General features: G+C 44.6%; 12 non-coding genes across 12 annotated transcripts; all 12 read right to left on the minus strand.

Moving 5' to 3' along the window:
• Positions 1-434: 434 nt before the first annotated feature.
• On the minus strand, positions 435-625 carry LOC141184509 (U2 spliceosomal RNA). Its single transcript, XR_012259257.1, has one exon. It is a non-coding gene; the product is annotated as a U2 spliceosomal RNA (small nuclear RNA).
• Positions 626-1,745: 1,120 nt separating this feature from the next.
• Positions 1,746-1,936, minus strand: LOC141189885 (U2 spliceosomal RNA). Its single transcript, XR_012263926.1, has one exon. It is a non-coding gene; the product is annotated as a U2 spliceosomal RNA (small nuclear RNA).
• A 1,121-nt stretch (positions 1,937-3,057) lies between these two features.
• On the minus strand, positions 3,058-3,248 carry LOC141189886 (U2 spliceosomal RNA). Its single transcript, XR_012263927.1, has one exon. It is a non-coding gene; the product is annotated as a U2 spliceosomal RNA (small nuclear RNA).
• A 1,121-nt stretch (positions 3,249-4,369) lies between these two features.
• Positions 4,370-4,560, minus strand: LOC141189887 (U2 spliceosomal RNA). Its single transcript, XR_012263928.1, has one exon. It is a non-coding gene; the product is annotated as a U2 spliceosomal RNA (small nuclear RNA).
• A 1,121-nt stretch (positions 4,561-5,681) lies between these two features.
• LOC141189888 (U2 spliceosomal RNA) lies at positions 5,682-5,872 on the minus strand. Its single transcript, XR_012263929.1, has one exon. It is a non-coding gene; the product is annotated as a U2 spliceosomal RNA (small nuclear RNA).
• Positions 5,873-6,992: 1,120 nt separating this feature from the next.
• On the minus strand, positions 6,993-7,183 carry LOC141189889 (U2 spliceosomal RNA). The gene has a single exon (XR_012263930.1). It is a non-coding gene; the product is annotated as a U2 spliceosomal RNA (small nuclear RNA).
• A 1,119-nt stretch (positions 7,184-8,302) lies between these two features.
• On the minus strand, positions 8,303-8,493 carry LOC141189890 (U2 spliceosomal RNA). Its single transcript, XR_012263931.1, has one exon. It is a non-coding gene; the product is annotated as a U2 spliceosomal RNA (small nuclear RNA).
• Positions 8,494-9,613: 1,120 nt separating this feature from the next.
• LOC141189891 (U2 spliceosomal RNA) lies at positions 9,614-9,804 on the minus strand. The gene has a single exon (XR_012263932.1). It is a non-coding gene; the product is annotated as a U2 spliceosomal RNA (small nuclear RNA).
• A 1,120-nt stretch (positions 9,805-10,924) lies between these two features.
• LOC141189893 (U2 spliceosomal RNA) lies at positions 10,925-11,115 on the minus strand. The gene has a single exon (XR_012263934.1). It is a non-coding gene; the product is annotated as a U2 spliceosomal RNA (small nuclear RNA).
• Positions 11,116-12,237: 1,122 nt separating this feature from the next.
• LOC141189894 (U2 spliceosomal RNA) lies at positions 12,238-12,428 on the minus strand. The gene has a single exon (XR_012263935.1). It is a non-coding gene; the product is annotated as a U2 spliceosomal RNA (small nuclear RNA).
• A 1,119-nt stretch (positions 12,429-13,547) lies between these two features.
• Positions 13,548-13,738, minus strand: LOC141189895 (U2 spliceosomal RNA). The gene has a single exon (XR_012263936.1). It is a non-coding gene; the product is annotated as a U2 spliceosomal RNA (small nuclear RNA).
• Positions 13,739-14,859: 1,121 nt separating this feature from the next.
• On the minus strand, positions 14,860-15,049 carry LOC141185938 (U2 spliceosomal RNA). The gene has a single exon (XR_012260519.1). It is a non-coding gene; the product is annotated as a U2 spliceosomal RNA (small nuclear RNA).
• Between the last annotated feature and the right edge of the window lie 187 nt (positions 15,050-15,236).

Raw genomic sequence — 15,236 nt, forward strand, 5'->3', positions numbered from 1 at the left:
CTCACATACCTGTTAGCTCAGGTGAGTTTAAAAGGCTGCTGTTGATAACAAGGGCATTTGCTAAATAGATGGTGTGTGTGCAACAATATACTGAAAGGTCAATTATATTGTGCAGCTTATCTCACCACCTGTAGTTATTTAGGTGAAAGCTCCAAAATGCTTGCCTAATATGTCTGTTTATCCAAAAGGAAGTATAGAGGGAGAGCTAGATAGATAGCATTGCATTACATTACATTACATGGCAATGCAATGCACAGTTGCTGAAGTTGAACCAAAATGAGCTTGTCATCTGGCTTCTGCAACTTTTAACATGAAAAATCCAATGAGGAGAAGAAAAGCAAAGCCAAAGAGTCCATCCCAAAATCCGACAAACAAGCAAAATGAACAAAAAGCATTGAATTCAATTCTTTCTGATTTTAGAAACTGCATTAAAGAAGGGGTGCACCGGTCCTGGAGATACTGCAATACCAGGTCAATGCGTGGAGTGGACAGAGCAAGCTCTTTTTCCATCTCCCTGTTCTAAAAATCCATTTAATATATGGTCCCCAGATAGGGGACGTATCAGATATTAAACTGATAAGAACAGATACTACACTTGATCTTAGCCAAAGGGCCGAGAAGCGATAACCAGAATTGGTTTCCGACTACGGTGCCACCCAAGGATTCTGAAAAGTCCATTTGTGGAGATGGCCACCTGGACTCCCGTTAAGAAGACATGCTGTCAACCTCTAGATCCCTCACATGCCTGCACTTTTTGGCTTGCTGCTGCTGCAATCCACGCGTTTTAGATCTGCATAACTCCACCTCTTTTAGCACAGTACCCTCAACCCCCGGCTGTTCCCACCCGCCTCAACACCGTTGGAAGGGAGGAGAACCAATTAAGGCGGGGGGGGGGTGGAACGAGCAGCTGTCTACCCTTAGCAGGAGGGTTGCTGATTAATTACCTCTCCTGCTGCTGCTGCTGCTGGCTGTCCAGCAGCAGACTGAAGGTGGCTGCTGCTGTGCGCAGGTATATAAAGGCTCAGAGCCTATTATGACACGCGCAGCCAGCGTTCCATTGCCACATTCCGTCTACTGCAGGCGGGATACCTGGATGGCTGAATGTCACTGAGAAGCTCACAGAGACCGCCATAAGCAACAGTTTAAAAGAATGCCACAGACTAATCAACCAAACTTTTTGGGTTGGTTTCTCTTTTATAGTCTGCAGGCATTAAATGAAAGAAGTCAGTGTTCCAGCAGAGGGAGACAACGTTTCAGAAAAGGCATTGTAGCAAACCAAAAAATAAATTTTAAGCGCAGCAGAGTAACCAGCTCACATACCTGTTAGCTCAGGTGAGTTTAAAAGGCTGCTGTTGATAACAAGGGCATTTGCTAAATAGATGGTGTGTGTGCAACAATATACTGAAAGGTCAATTATATTGTGCAGCTTATCTCACCACCTGTAGTTATTTAGGTGAAAGCTCCAAAATGCTTGCCTAATATGTCTGTTTATCCAAAAGGAAGTATAGAGGGAGAGCTAGATAGATAGCATTGCATTACATTACATTACATGGCAATGCAATGCACAGTTGCTGAAGTTGAACCAAAATGAGCTTGTCATCTGGCTTCTGCAACTTTTAACATGAAAAATCCAATGAGGAGAAGAAAAGCAAAGCCAAAGAGTCCATCCCAAAATCCGACAAACAAGCAAAATGAACAAAAAGCATTGAATTCAATTCTTTCTGATTTTAGAAACTGCATTAAAGAAGGGGTGCACCGGTCCTGGAGATACTGCAATACCAGGTCAATGCGTGGAGTGGACAGAGCAAGCTCTTTTTCCATCTCCCTGTTCTAAAAATCCATTTAATATATGGTCCCCAGATAGGGGACGTATCAGATATTAAACTGATAAGAACAGATACTACACTTGATCTTAGCCAAAAGGCCGAGAAGCGATAACCAGAATTGGTTTCCGACTACGGTGCCACCCAAGGATTCTGAAAAGTCCATTTGTGGAGATGGCCACCTGGACTCCCGTTAAGAAGACATGCTGTCAACCTCTAGATCCCTCACATGCCTGCACTTTTCGGCTTGCTGCTGCTGCAATCCACGCGTTTTAGATCTGCATAACTCCACCTCTTTTAGCACAGTACCCTCAACCCCCGGCTGTTCCCACCCGCCTCAACACCGTTGGAAGGGAGGAGAACCAATTAAGGCGGGGGGGGGGGTGGAACGAGCAGCTGTCTACCCTTAGCAGGAGGGTTGCTGATTAATTACCTCTCCTGCTGCTGCTGCTGCTGGCTGTCCAGCAGCAGACTGAAGGTGGCTGCTGCTGTGCGCAGGTATATAAAGGCTCAGAGCCTATTATGACACGCGCAGCCAGCGTTCCATTGCCACATTCCGTCTACTGCAGGCGGGATACCTGGATGGCTGAATGTCACTGAGAAGCTCACAGAGACCGCCATAAGCAACAGTTTAAAAGAATGCCACAGACTAATCAACCAAACTTTTTGGGTTGGTTTCTCTTTTATAGTCTGCAGGCATTAAATGAAAGAAGTCAGTGTTCCAGCAGAGGGAGACAACGTTTCAGAAAAGGCATTGTAGCAAACCAAAAAAGAAATTTTAAGCGCAGCAGAGTAACCAGCTCACATACCTGTTAGCTCAGGTGAGTTTAAAAGGCTGCTGTTGATAACAAGGGCATTTGCTAAATAGATGGTGTGTGTGCAACAATATACTGAAAGGTCAATTATATTGTGCAGCTTATCTCACCACCTGTAGTTATTTAGGTGAAAGCTCCAAAATGCTTGCCTAATATGTCTGTTTATCCAAAAGGAAGTATAGAGGGAGAGCTAGATAGATTGCATTGCATTACATTACATTACATGGCAATGCAATGCACAGTTGCTGAAGTTGAACCAAAATGAGCTTGTCATCTGGCTTCTGCAACTTTTAACATGAAAAATCCAATGAGGAGAAGAAAAGCAAAGCCAAAGAGTCCATCCCAAAATCCGACAAACAAGCAAAATGAACAAAAAGCATTGAATTCAATTCTTTCTGATTTTAGAAACTGCATTAAAGAAGGGGTGCACCGGTCCTGGAGATACTGCAATACCAGGTCAATGCGTGGAGTGGACAGAGCAAGCTCTTTTTCCATCTCCCTGTTCTAAAAATCCATTTAATATATGGTCCCCAGATAGGGGACGTATCAGATATTAAACTGATAAGAACAGATACTACACTTGATCTTAGCCAAAAGGCCGAGAAGCGATAACCAGAATTGGTTTCCGACTACGGTGCCACCCAAGGATTCTGAAAAGTCCATTTGTGGAGATGGCCACCTGGACTCCCGTTAAGAAGACATGCTGTCAACCTCTAGATCCCTCACATGCCTGCACTTTTCGGCTTGCTGCTGCTGCAATCCACGCGTTTTAGATCTGCATAACTCCACCTCTTTTAGCACAGTACCCTCAACCCCCGGCTGTTCCCACCCGCCTCAACACCGTTGGAAGGGAGGAGAACCAATTAAGGCGGGGGGGGCGGTGGAACGAGCAGCTGTCTACCCTTAGCAGGAGGGTTGCTGATTAATTACCTCTCCTGCTGCTGCTGCTGCTGGCTGTCCAGCAGCAGACTGAAGGTGGCTGCTGCTGTGCGCAGGTATATAAAGGCTCAGAGCCTATTATGACACGCGCAGCCAGCGTTCCATTGCCACATTCCGTCTACTGCAGGCGGGATACCTGGATGGCTGAATGTCACTGAGAAGCTCACAGAGACCGCCATAAGCAACAGTTTAAAAGAATGCCACAGACTAATCAACCAAACTTTTTGGGTTGGTTTCTCTTTTATAGTCTGCAGGCATTAAATGAAAGAAGTCAGTGTTCCAGCAGAGGGAGACAACGTTTCAGAAAAGGCATTGTAGCAAACCAAAAAAGAAATTTTAAGCGCAGCAGAGTAACCAGCTCACATACCTGTTAGCTCAGGTGAGTTTAAAAGGCTGCTGTTGATAACAAGGGCATTTGCTAAATAGATGGTGTGTGTGCAACAATATACTGAAAGGTCAATTATATTGTGCAGCTTATCTCACCACCTGTAGTTATTTAGGTGAAAGCTCCAAAATGCTTGCCTAATATGTCTGTTTATCCAAAAGGAAGTATAGAGGGAGAGCTAGATAGATAGCATTGCATTACATTACATTACATGGCAATGCAATGCACAGTTGCTGAAGTTGAACCAAAATGAGCTTGTCATCTGGCTTCTGCAACTTTTAACATGAAAAATCCAATGAGGAGAAGAAAAGCAAAGCCAAAGAGTCCATCCCAAAATCCGACAAACAAGCAAAATGAACAAAAAGCATTGAATTCAATTCTTTCTGATTTTAGAAACTGCATTAAAGAAGGGGTGCACCGGTCCTGGAGATACTGCAATACCAGGTCAATGCGTGGAGTGGACAGAGCAAGCTCTTTTTCCATCTCCCTGTTCTAAAAATCCATTTAATATATGGTCCCCAGATAGGGGACGTATCAGATATTAAACTGATAAGAACAGATACTACACTTGATCTTAGCCAAAAGGCCGAGAAGCGATAACCAGAATTGGTTTCCGACTACGGTGCCACCCAAGGATTCTGAAAAGTCCATTTGTGGAGATGGCCACCTGGACTCCCGTTAAGAAGACATGCTGTCAACCTCTAGATCCCTCACATGCCTGCACTTTTCGGCTTGCTGCTGCTGCAATCCACGCGTTTTAGATCTGCATAACTCCACCTCTTTTAGCACAGTACCCTCAACCCCCGGCTGTTCCCACCCGCCTCAACACCGTTGGAAGGGAGGAGAACCAATTAAGGCGGGGGGGGCGGTGGAACGAGCAGCTGTCTACCCTTAGCAGGAGGGTTGCTGATTAATTACCTCTCCTGCTGCTGCTGCTGCTGGCTGTCCAGCAGCAGACTGAAGGTGGCTGCTGCTGTGCGCAGGTATATAAAGGCTCAGAGCCTATTATGACACGCGCAGCCAGCGTTCCATTGCCACATTCCGTCTACTGCAGGCGGGATACCTGGATGGCTGAATGTCACTGAGAAGCTCACAGAGACCGCCATAAGCAACAGTTTAAAAGAATGCCACAGACTAATCAACCAAACTTTTTGGGTTGGTTTCTCTTTTATAGTCTGCAGGCATTAAATGAAAGAAGTCAGTGTTCCAGCAGAGGGAGACAACGTTTCAGAAAAGGCATTGTAGCAAACCAAAAAAGAAATTTTAAGCGCAGCAGAGTAACCAGCTCACATACCTGTTAGCTCAGGTGAGTTTAAAAGGCTGCTGTTGATAACAAGGGCATTTGCTAAATAGATGGTGTGTGTGCAACAATATACTGAAAGGTCAATTATATTGTGCAGCTTATCTCACCACCTGTAGTTATTTAGGTGAAAGCTCCAAAATGCTTGCCTAATATGTCTGTTTATCCAAAAGGAAGTATAGAGGGAGAGCTAGATAGATAGCATTGCATTACATTACATTACATGGCAATGCAATGCACAGTTGCTGAAGTTGAACCAAAATGAGCTTGTCATCTGGCTTCTGCAACTTTTAACATGAAAAATCCAATGAGGAGAAGAAAAGCAAAGCCAAAGAGTCCATCCCAAAATCCGACAAACAAGCAAAATGAACAAAAAGCATTGAATTCAATTCTTTCTGATTTTAGAAACTGCATTAAAGAAGGGGTGCACCGGTCCTGGAGATACTGCAATACCAGGTCAATGCGTGGAGTGGACAGAGCAAGCTCTTTTTCCATCTCCCTGTTCTAAAAATCCATTTAATATATGGTCCCCAGATAGGGGACGTATCAGATATTAAACTGATAAGAACAGATACTACACTTGATCTTAGCCAAAAGGCCGAGAAGCGATAACCAGAATTGGTTTCCGACTACGGTGCCACCCAAGGATTCTGAAAAGTCCATTTGTGGAGATGGCCACCTGGACTCCCGTTAAGAAGACATGCTGTCAACCTCTAGATCCCTCACATGCCTGCACTTTTTGGCTTGCTGCTGCTGCAATCCACGCGTTTTAGATCTGCATAACTCCACCTCTTTTAGCACAGTACCCTCAACCCCCGGCTGTTCCCACCCGCCTCAACACCGTTGGAAGGGAGGAGAACCAATTAAGGCGGGGGGGGGGTGGAACGAGCAGCTGTCTACCCTTAGCAGGAGGGTTGCTGATTAATTACCTCTCCTGCTGCTGCTGCTGCTGGCTGTCCAGCAGCAGACTGAAGGTGGCTGCTGCTGTGCGCAGGTATATAAAGGCTCAGAGCCTATTATGACACGCGCAGCCAGCGTTCCATTGCCACATTCCGTCTACTGCAGGCGGGATACCTGGATGGCTGAATGTCACTGAGAAGCTCACAGAGACCGCCATAAGCAACAGTTTAAAAGAATGCCACAGACTAATCAACCAAACTTTTTGGGTTGGTTTCTCTTTTATAGTCTGCAGGCATTAAATGAAAGAAGTCAGTGTTCCAGCAGAGGGAGACAACGTTTCAGAAAAGGCATTGCAGCAAACCAAAAAATAAATTTTAAGCGCAGCAGAGTAACCAGCTCACATACCTGTTAGCTCAGGTGAGTTTAAAAGGCTGCTGTTGATAACAAGGGCATTTGCTAAATAGATGGTGTGTGTGCAACAATATACTGAAAGGTCAATTATATTGTGCAGCTTATCTCACCACCTGTAGTTATTTAGGTGAAAGCTCCAAAATGCTTGCCTAATATGTCTGTTTATCCAAAAGGAAGTATAGAGGGAGAGCTAGATAGATAGCATTGCATTACATTACATTACATGGCAATGCAATGCACAGTTGCTGAAGTTGAACCAAAATGAGCTTGTCATCTGGCTTCTGCAACTTTTAACATGAAAAATCCAATGAGGAGAAGAAAAGCAAAGCCAAAGAGTCCATCCCAAAATCCGACAAACAAGCAAAATGAACAAAAAGCATTGAATTCAATTCTTTCTGATTTTAGAAACTGCATTAAAGAAGGGGTGCACCGGTCCTGGAGATACTGCAATACCAGGTCAATGCGTGGAGTGGACAGAGCAAGCTCTTTTTCCATCTCCCTGTTCTAAAAATCCATTTAATATATGGTCCCCAGATAGGGGACGTATCAGATATTAAACTGATAAGAACAGATACTACACTTGATCTTAGCCAAAAGGCCGAGAAGCGATAACCAGAATTGGTTTCCGACTACGGTGCCACCCAAGGATTCTGAAAAGTCCATTTGTGGAGATGGCCACCTGGACTCCTGTTAAGAAGACATGCTGTCAACCTCTAGATCCCTCACATGCCTGCACTTTTCGGCTTGCTGCTGCTGCAATCCACGCGTTTTAGATCTGCATAACTCCACCTCTTTTAGCACAGTACCCTCAACCCCCGGCTGTTCCCACCCGCCTCAACACCGTTGGAAGGGAGGAGAACCAATTAAGGCGGGGGGGGGTGGAACGAGCAGCTGTCTACCCTTAGCAGGAGGGTTGCTGATTAATTACCTCTCCTGCTGCTGCTGCTGCTGGCTGTCCAGCAGCAGACTGAAGGTGGCTGCTGCTGTGCGCAGGTATATAAAGGCTCAGAGCCTATTATGACACGCGCAGCCAGCGTTCCATTGCCACATTCCGTCTACTGCAGGCGGGATACCTGGATGGCTGAATGTCACTGAGAAGCTCACAGAGACCGCCATAAGCAACAGTTTAAAAGAATGCCACAGACTAATCAACCAAACTTTTTGGGTTGGTTTCTCTTTTATAGTCTGCAGGCATTAAATGAAAGAAGTCAGTGTTCCAGCAGAGGGAGACAACGTTTCAGAAAAGGCATTGTAGCAAACCAAAAAAGAAATTTTAAGCGCAGCAGAGTAACCAGCTCACATACCTGTTAGCTCAGGTGAGTTTAAAAGGCTGCTGTTGATAACAAGGGCATTTGCTAAATAGATGGTGTGTGTGCAACAATATACTGAAAGGTCAATTATATTGTGCAGCTTATCTCACCACCTGTAGTTATTTAGGTGAAAGCTCCAAAATGCTTGCCTAATATGTCTGTTTATCCAAAAGGAAGTATAGAGGGAGAGCTAGATAGATAGCATTGCATTACATTACATTACATGGCAATGCAATGCACAGTTGCTGAAGTTGAACCAAAATGAGCTTGTCATCTGGCTTCTGCAACTTTTAACATGAAAAATCCAATGAGGAGAAGAAAAGCAAAGCCAAAGAGTCCATCCCAAAATCCGACAAACAAGCAAAATGAACAAAAAGCATTGAATTCAATTCTTTCTGATTTTAGAAACTGCATTAAAGAAGGGGTGCACCGGTCCTGGAGATACTGCAATACCAGGTCAATGCGTGGAGTGGACAGAGCAAGCTCTTTTTCCATCTCCCTGTTCTAAAAATCCATTTAATATATGGTCCCCAGATAGGGGACGTATCAGATATTAAACTGATAAGAACAGATACTACACTTGATCTTAGCCAAAAGGCCGAGAAGCGATAACCAGAATTGGTTTCCGACTACGGTGCCACCCAAGGATTCTGAAAAGTCCATTTGTGGAGATGGCCACCTGGACTCCTGTTAAGAAGACATGCTGTCAACCTCTAGATCCCTCACATGCCTGCACTTTTCGGCTTGCTGCTGCTGCAATCCACGCGTTTTAGATCTGCATAACTCCACCTCTTTTAGCACAGTACCCTCAACCCCCGGTTGTTCCCACCCGCCTCAACACCGTTGGAAGGGAGGAGAACCAATTAAGGCGGGGGGGGGGTGGAACGAGCAGCTGTCTACCCTTAGCAGGAGGGTTGCTGATTAATTACCTCTCCTGCTGCTGCTGCTGCTGGCTGTCCAGCAGCAGACTGAAGGTGGCTGCTGCTGTGCGCAGGTATATAAAGGCTCAGAGCCTATTATGACACGCGCAGCCAGCGTTCCATTGCCACATTCCGTCTACTGCAGGCGGGATACCTGGATGGCTGAATGTCACTGAGAAGCTCACAGAGACCGCCATAAGCAACAGTTTAAAAGAATGCCACAGACTAATCAACCAAACTTTTTGGGTTGGTTTCTCTTTTATAGTCTGCAGGCATTAAATGAAAGAAGTCAGTGTTCCAGCAGAGGGAGACAACGTTTCAGAAAAGGCATTGTAGCAAACCAAAAAATAAATTTTAAGCGCAGCAGAGTAACCAGCTCACATACCTGTTAGCTCAGGTGAGTTTAAAAGGCTGCTGTTGATAACAAGGGCATTTGCTAAATAGATGGTGTGTGTGCAACAATATACTGAAAGGTCAATTATATTGTGCAGCTTATCTCACCACCTGTAGTTATTTAGGTGAAAGCTCCAAAATGCTTGCCTAATATGTCTGTTTATCCAAAAGGAAGTATAGAGGGAGAGCTAGATAGATAGCATTGCATTACATTACATTACATGGCAATGCAATGCACAGTTGCTGAAGTTGAACCAAAATGAGCTTGTCATCTGGCTTCTGCAACTTTTAACATGAAAAATCCAATGAGGAGAAGAAAAGCAAAGCCAAAGAGTCCATCCCAAAATCCGACAAACAAGCAAAATGAATAAAAAGCATTGAATTCAATTCTTTCTGATTTTAGAAACTGCATTAAAGAAGGGGTGCACCGGTCCTGGAGATACTGCAATACCAGGTCAATGCGTGGAGTGGACAGAGCAAGCTCTTTTTCCATCTCCCTGTTCTAAAAATCCATTTAATATATGGTCCCCAGATAGGGGACGTATCAGATATTAAACTGATAAGAACAGATACTACACTTGATCTTAGCCAAAAGGCCGAGAAGCGATAACCAGAATTGGTTTCCGACTACGGTGCCACCCAAGGATTCTGAAAAGTCCATTTGTGGAGATGGCCACCTGGACTCCCGTTAAGAAGACATGCTGTCAACCTCTAGATCCCTCACATGCCTGCACTTTTCGGCTTGCTGCTGCTGCAATCCACGCGTTTTAGATCTGCATAACTCCACCTCTTTTAGCACAGTACCCTCAACCCCCGGCTGTTCCCACCCGCCTCAACACCCTTGGAAGGGAGGAGAACCAATTAAGGCGGGGGGGGGGTGGAACGAGCAGCTGTCTACCCTTAGCAGGAGGGTTGCTGATTAATTACCTCTCCTGCTGCTGCTGCTGCTGGCTGTCCAGCAGCAGACTGAAGGTGGCTGCTGCTGTGCGCAGGTATATAAAGGCTCAGAGCCTATTATGACACGCGCAGCCAGCGTTCCATTGCCACATTCCGTCTACTGCAGGCGGGATACCTGGATGGCTGAATGTCACTGAGAAGCTCACAGAGACCGCCATAAGCAACAGTTTAAAAGAATGCCACAGACTAATCAACCAAACTTTTTGGGTTGGTTTCTCTTTTATAGTCTGCAGGCATTAAATGAAAGAAGTCAGTGTTCCAGCAGAGGGAGACAACGTTTCAGAAAAGGCATTGTAGCAAACCAAAAAAGAAATTTTAAGCGCAGCAGAGTAACCAGCTCACATACCTGTTAGCTCAGGTGAGTTTAAAAGGCTGCTGTTGATAACAAGGGCATTTGCTAAATAGATGGTGTGTGTGCAACAATATACTGAAAGGTCAATTATATTGTGCAGCTTATCTCACCACCTGTAGTTATTTAGGTGAAAACTCCAAAATGCTTGCCTAATATGTCTGTTTATCCAAAAGGAAGTATAGAGGGAGAGCTAGATAGATAGCATTGCATTACATTACATTACATGGCAATGCAATGCACAGTTGCTGAAGTTGAACCAAAATGAGCTTGTCATCTGGCTTCTGCAACTTTTAACATGAAAAATCCAATGAGGAGAAGAAAAGCAAAGCCAAAGAGTCCATCCCAAAATCCGACAAACAAGCAAAATGAACAAAAAGCATTGAATTCAATTCTTTCTGATTTTAGAAACTGCATTAAAGAAGGGGTGCACCGGTCCTGGAGATACTGCAATACCAGGTCAATGCGTGGAGTGGACAGAGCAAGCTCTTTTTCCATCTCCCTGTTCTAAAAATCCATTTAATATATGGTCCCCAGATAGGGGACGTATCAGATATTAAACTGATAAGAACAGATACTACACTTGATCTTAGCCAAAAGGCCGAGAAGCGATAACCAGAATTGGTTTCCGACTACGGTGCCACCCAAGGATTCTGAAAAGTCCATTTGTGGAGATGGCCACCTGGACTCCTGTTAAGAAGACATGCTGTCAACCTCTAGATCCCTCACATGCCTGCACTTTTCGGCTTGCTGCTGCTGCAATCCACGCGTTTTAGATCTGCATAACTCCACCTCTTTTAGCACAGTACCCTCAACCCCCGGCTGTTCCCACCCGCCTCAACACCGTTGGAAGGGAGGAGAACCAATTAAGGCGGGGGGGGGGGGTGGAACGAGCAGCTGTCTACCCTTACCAGGAGGGTTGCTGATTAATTACCTCTCCTGCTGCTGCTGCTGCTGGCTGTCCAGCAGCAGACTGAAGGTGGCTGCTGCTGTGCGCAGGTATATAAAGGCTCAGAGCCTATTATGACACGCGCAGCCAGCGTTCCATTGCCACATTCCGTCTACTGCAGGCGGGATACCTGGATGGCTGAATGTCACTGAGAAGCTCACAGAGACCGCCATAAGCAACAGTTTAAAAGAATGCCACAGACTAATCAACCAAACTTTTTGGGTTGGTTTCTCTTTTATAGTCTGCAGGCATTAAATGAAAGAAGTCAGTGTTCCAGCAGAGGGAGACAACGTTTCAGAAAAGGCATTGTAGCAAACCAAAAAAGAAATTTTAAGCGCAGCAGAGTAACCAGCTCACATACCTGTTAGCTCAGGTGAGTTTAAAAGGCTGCTGTTGATAACAAGGGCATTTGCTAAATAGATGGTGTGTGTGCAACAATATACTGAAAGGTCAATTATATTGTGCAGCTTATCTCACCACCTGTAGTTATTTAGGTGAAAGCTCCAAAATGCTTGCCTAATATGTCTGTTTATCCAAAAGGAAGTATAGAGGGAGAGCTAGATAGATAGCATTGCATTACATTACATTACATGGCAATGCAATGCACAGTTGCTGAAGTTGAACCAAAATGAGCTTGTCATCTGGCTTCTGCAACTTTTAACATGAAAAATCCAATGAGGAGAAGAAAAGCAAAGCCAAAGAGTCCATCCCAAAATCCGACAAACAAGCAAAATGAACAAAAAGCATTGAATTCAATTCTTTCTGATTTTAGAAACTGCATTAAAGAAGGGGTGCACCGGTCCTGGAGATACTGCAATACCAGGTCAATGCGTGGAGTGGACAGAGCAAGCTCTTTTTCCATCTCCCTGTTCTAAAAATCCATTTAATATATGGTCCCCAGATAGGGGACGTATCAGATATTAAACTGATAAGAACAGATACTACACTTGATCTTAGCCAAAAGGCCGAGAAGCGATAACCAGAATTGGTTTCCGACTACGGTGCCACCCAAGGATTCTGAAAAGTCCATTTGTGGAGATGGCCACCTGGACTCCCGTTAAGAAGACATGCTGTCAACCTCTAGATCCCTCACATGCCTGCACTTTTCGGCTTGCTGCTGCTGCAATCCACGCGTTTTAGATCTGCATAACTCCACCTCTTTTAGCACAGTACCCTCAACCCCCGGCTGTTCCCACCCGCCTCAACACCGTTGGAAGGGGGGAGAACCAATTAAGGCGGGGGGGGGTGGAACGAGCAGCTGTCTACCCTTAGCAGGAGGGTTGCTGATTAATTACCTCTCCTGCTGCTGCTGCTGCTGGCTGTCCAGCAGCAGACTGAAGGTGGCTGCTGCTGTGCGCAGGTATATAAAGGCTCAGAGCCTATTATGACACGCGCAGCCAGCGTTCCATTGCCACATTCCGTCTACTGCAGGCGGGATACCTGGATGGCTGAATGTCACTGAGAAGCTCACAGAGACCGCCATAAGCAACAGTTTAAAAGAATGCCACAGACTAATCAACCAAACTTTTTGGGTTGGTTTCTCTTTTATAGTCTGCAGGGATTAAATGTAAGAAGTCAGTGTTCCAGCAGAGGGAGACAACGTTTCAGAAAAGGCATTGTAGCAAACCAAAAAAGAAATTTTAAGCGCAGCAGAGTAACCAGCTCACATACCTGTTAGCTCAGGTGAGTTTAAAAGGCTGCTGTTGATAACAAGGGCATTTGCTAAATAGATGGTGTGTGTGCAACAATATACTGAAAGGTCAATTATATTGTGCAGCTTATCTCACCACCTGTAGTTATTTAGGTGAAAGCTCCAAAATGCTTGCCTAAAATGTCTGTTTATCCAAAAGGAAGTATAGAGGGAGAGCTAGATAGATAGCATTGCATTACATTACATTACATGGCAATGCAATGCACAGTTGCTGAAGTTGAACCAAAATGAGCTTGTCATCTGGCTTCTGCAACTTTTAACATGAAAAATCCAATGAGGAGAAGAAAAGCAAAGCCAAAGAGTCCATCCCAAAATCCGACAAACAAGCAAAATGAACAAAAAGCATTGAATTCAATTCTTTCTGATTTTAGAAACTGCATTAAAGAAGGGGTGCACCGGTCCTGGAGATACTGCAATACCAGGTCAATGCGTGGAGTGGACAGAGCAAGCTCTTTTTCCATCTCCCTGTTCTAAAAATCCATTTAATATATGGTCCCCAGATAGGGGACGTATCAGATATTAAACTGATAAGAACAGATACTACACTTGATCTTAGCCAAAAGGCCGAGAAGCGATAACCAGAATTGGTTTCCGACTACGGTGCCACCCAAGGATTCTGAAAAGTCCATTTGTGGAGATGGCCACCTGGACTCCCGTTAAGAAGACATGCTGTCAACCTCTAGATCCCTCACATGCCTGCACTTTTCGGCTTGCTGCTGCTGCAATCCACGCGTTTTAGATCTGCATAACTCCACCTCTTTTAGCACAGTACCCTCAACCCCCGGCTGTTCCCACCCGCCTCAACACCGTTGGAAGGGAGGAGAACCAATTAAGGCGGGGGGGGGGGTGGAACGAGCAGCTGTCTACCCTTAGCAGGAGGGTTGCTGATTAATTACCTCTCCTGCTGCTGCTGCTGCTGGCTGTCCAGCAGCAGACTGAAGGTGGCTGCTGCTGTGCGCAGGTATATAAAGGCTCAGAGCCTATTATGACACGCGCAGCCAGCGTTCCATTGCCACATTCCGTCTACTGCAGGCGGGATACCTGGATGGCTGAATGTCACTGAGAAGCTCACAGAGACCGCCATAAGCAACAGTTTAAAAGAATGCCACAGACTAATCAACCAAACTTTTTGGGTTGGTTTCTCTTTTATAGTCTGCAGGCATTAAATGAAAGAAGTCAGTGTTCCAGCAGAGGGAGACAACGTTTCAGAAAAGGCATTGTAGCAAACCAAAAAAGAAATTTTAAGCGCAGCAGAGTAACCAGCTCACATACCTGTTAGCTCAGGTGAGTTTAAAAGGCTGCTGTTGATAACAAGGGCATTTGCTAAATAGATGGTGTGTGTGCAACAATATACTGAAAGGTCAATTATATTGTGCAGCTTATCTCACCACCTGTAGTTATTTAGGTGAAAGCTCCAAAATGCTTGCCTAATATGTCTGTTTATCCAAAAGGAAGTATAGAGGGAGAGCTAGATAGATAGCATTGCATTACATTACATTACATGGCAATGCAATGCACAGTTGCTGAAGTTGAACCAAAATGAGCTTGTCATCTGGCTTCTGCAACTTTTAACATGAAAAATTCAATGAGGAGAAGAAAAGCAAAGCCAAAGAGTCCATCCCAAAATCCGACAAACAAGCAAAATGAACAAAAAGCATTGAATTCAATTCTTTCTGATTTTAGAAACTGCATTAAAGAAGGGGTGCACCGGTCCTGGAGATACTGCAATACCAGGTCAATGCGTGGAGTGGACAGAGCAAGCTCTTTTTCCATTTCCCTGTTCTAAAAATCCATTTAATATATGGTCCCCAGATAGGGGACGTATCAGATATTAAACTGATAAGAACAGATTTTTTTTTTTAATTTGGCTATCCCCCACATGGGGATAAAATCCGTTTATTTAAAATTTAACAAATTACAGAAATAAAACCATTACATCCACATTACACTTTCGGGACTTCAAAGAAAAATAAAATTCCATCACAGCAAATATTACAAGACTTCAAATATTCCATAGGTTAAAAAGCCATTTGCCTGCCAACGTTACATTCTTTTTCCTGTCCAATAAATAGTA

The sequence above is a fragment of the Phyllobates terribilis genome, unplaced genomic scaffold, assembly GCF_046119375.1.
Source record: "Phyllobates terribilis strain yellow unplaced genomic scaffold, ASM4611937v1 Scaffold_40__1_contigs__length_11209783, whole genome shotgun sequence".
Taxonomy (NCBI): Eukaryota; Metazoa; Chordata; class Amphibia; order Anura; family Dendrobatidae; genus Phyllobates; species Phyllobates terribilis.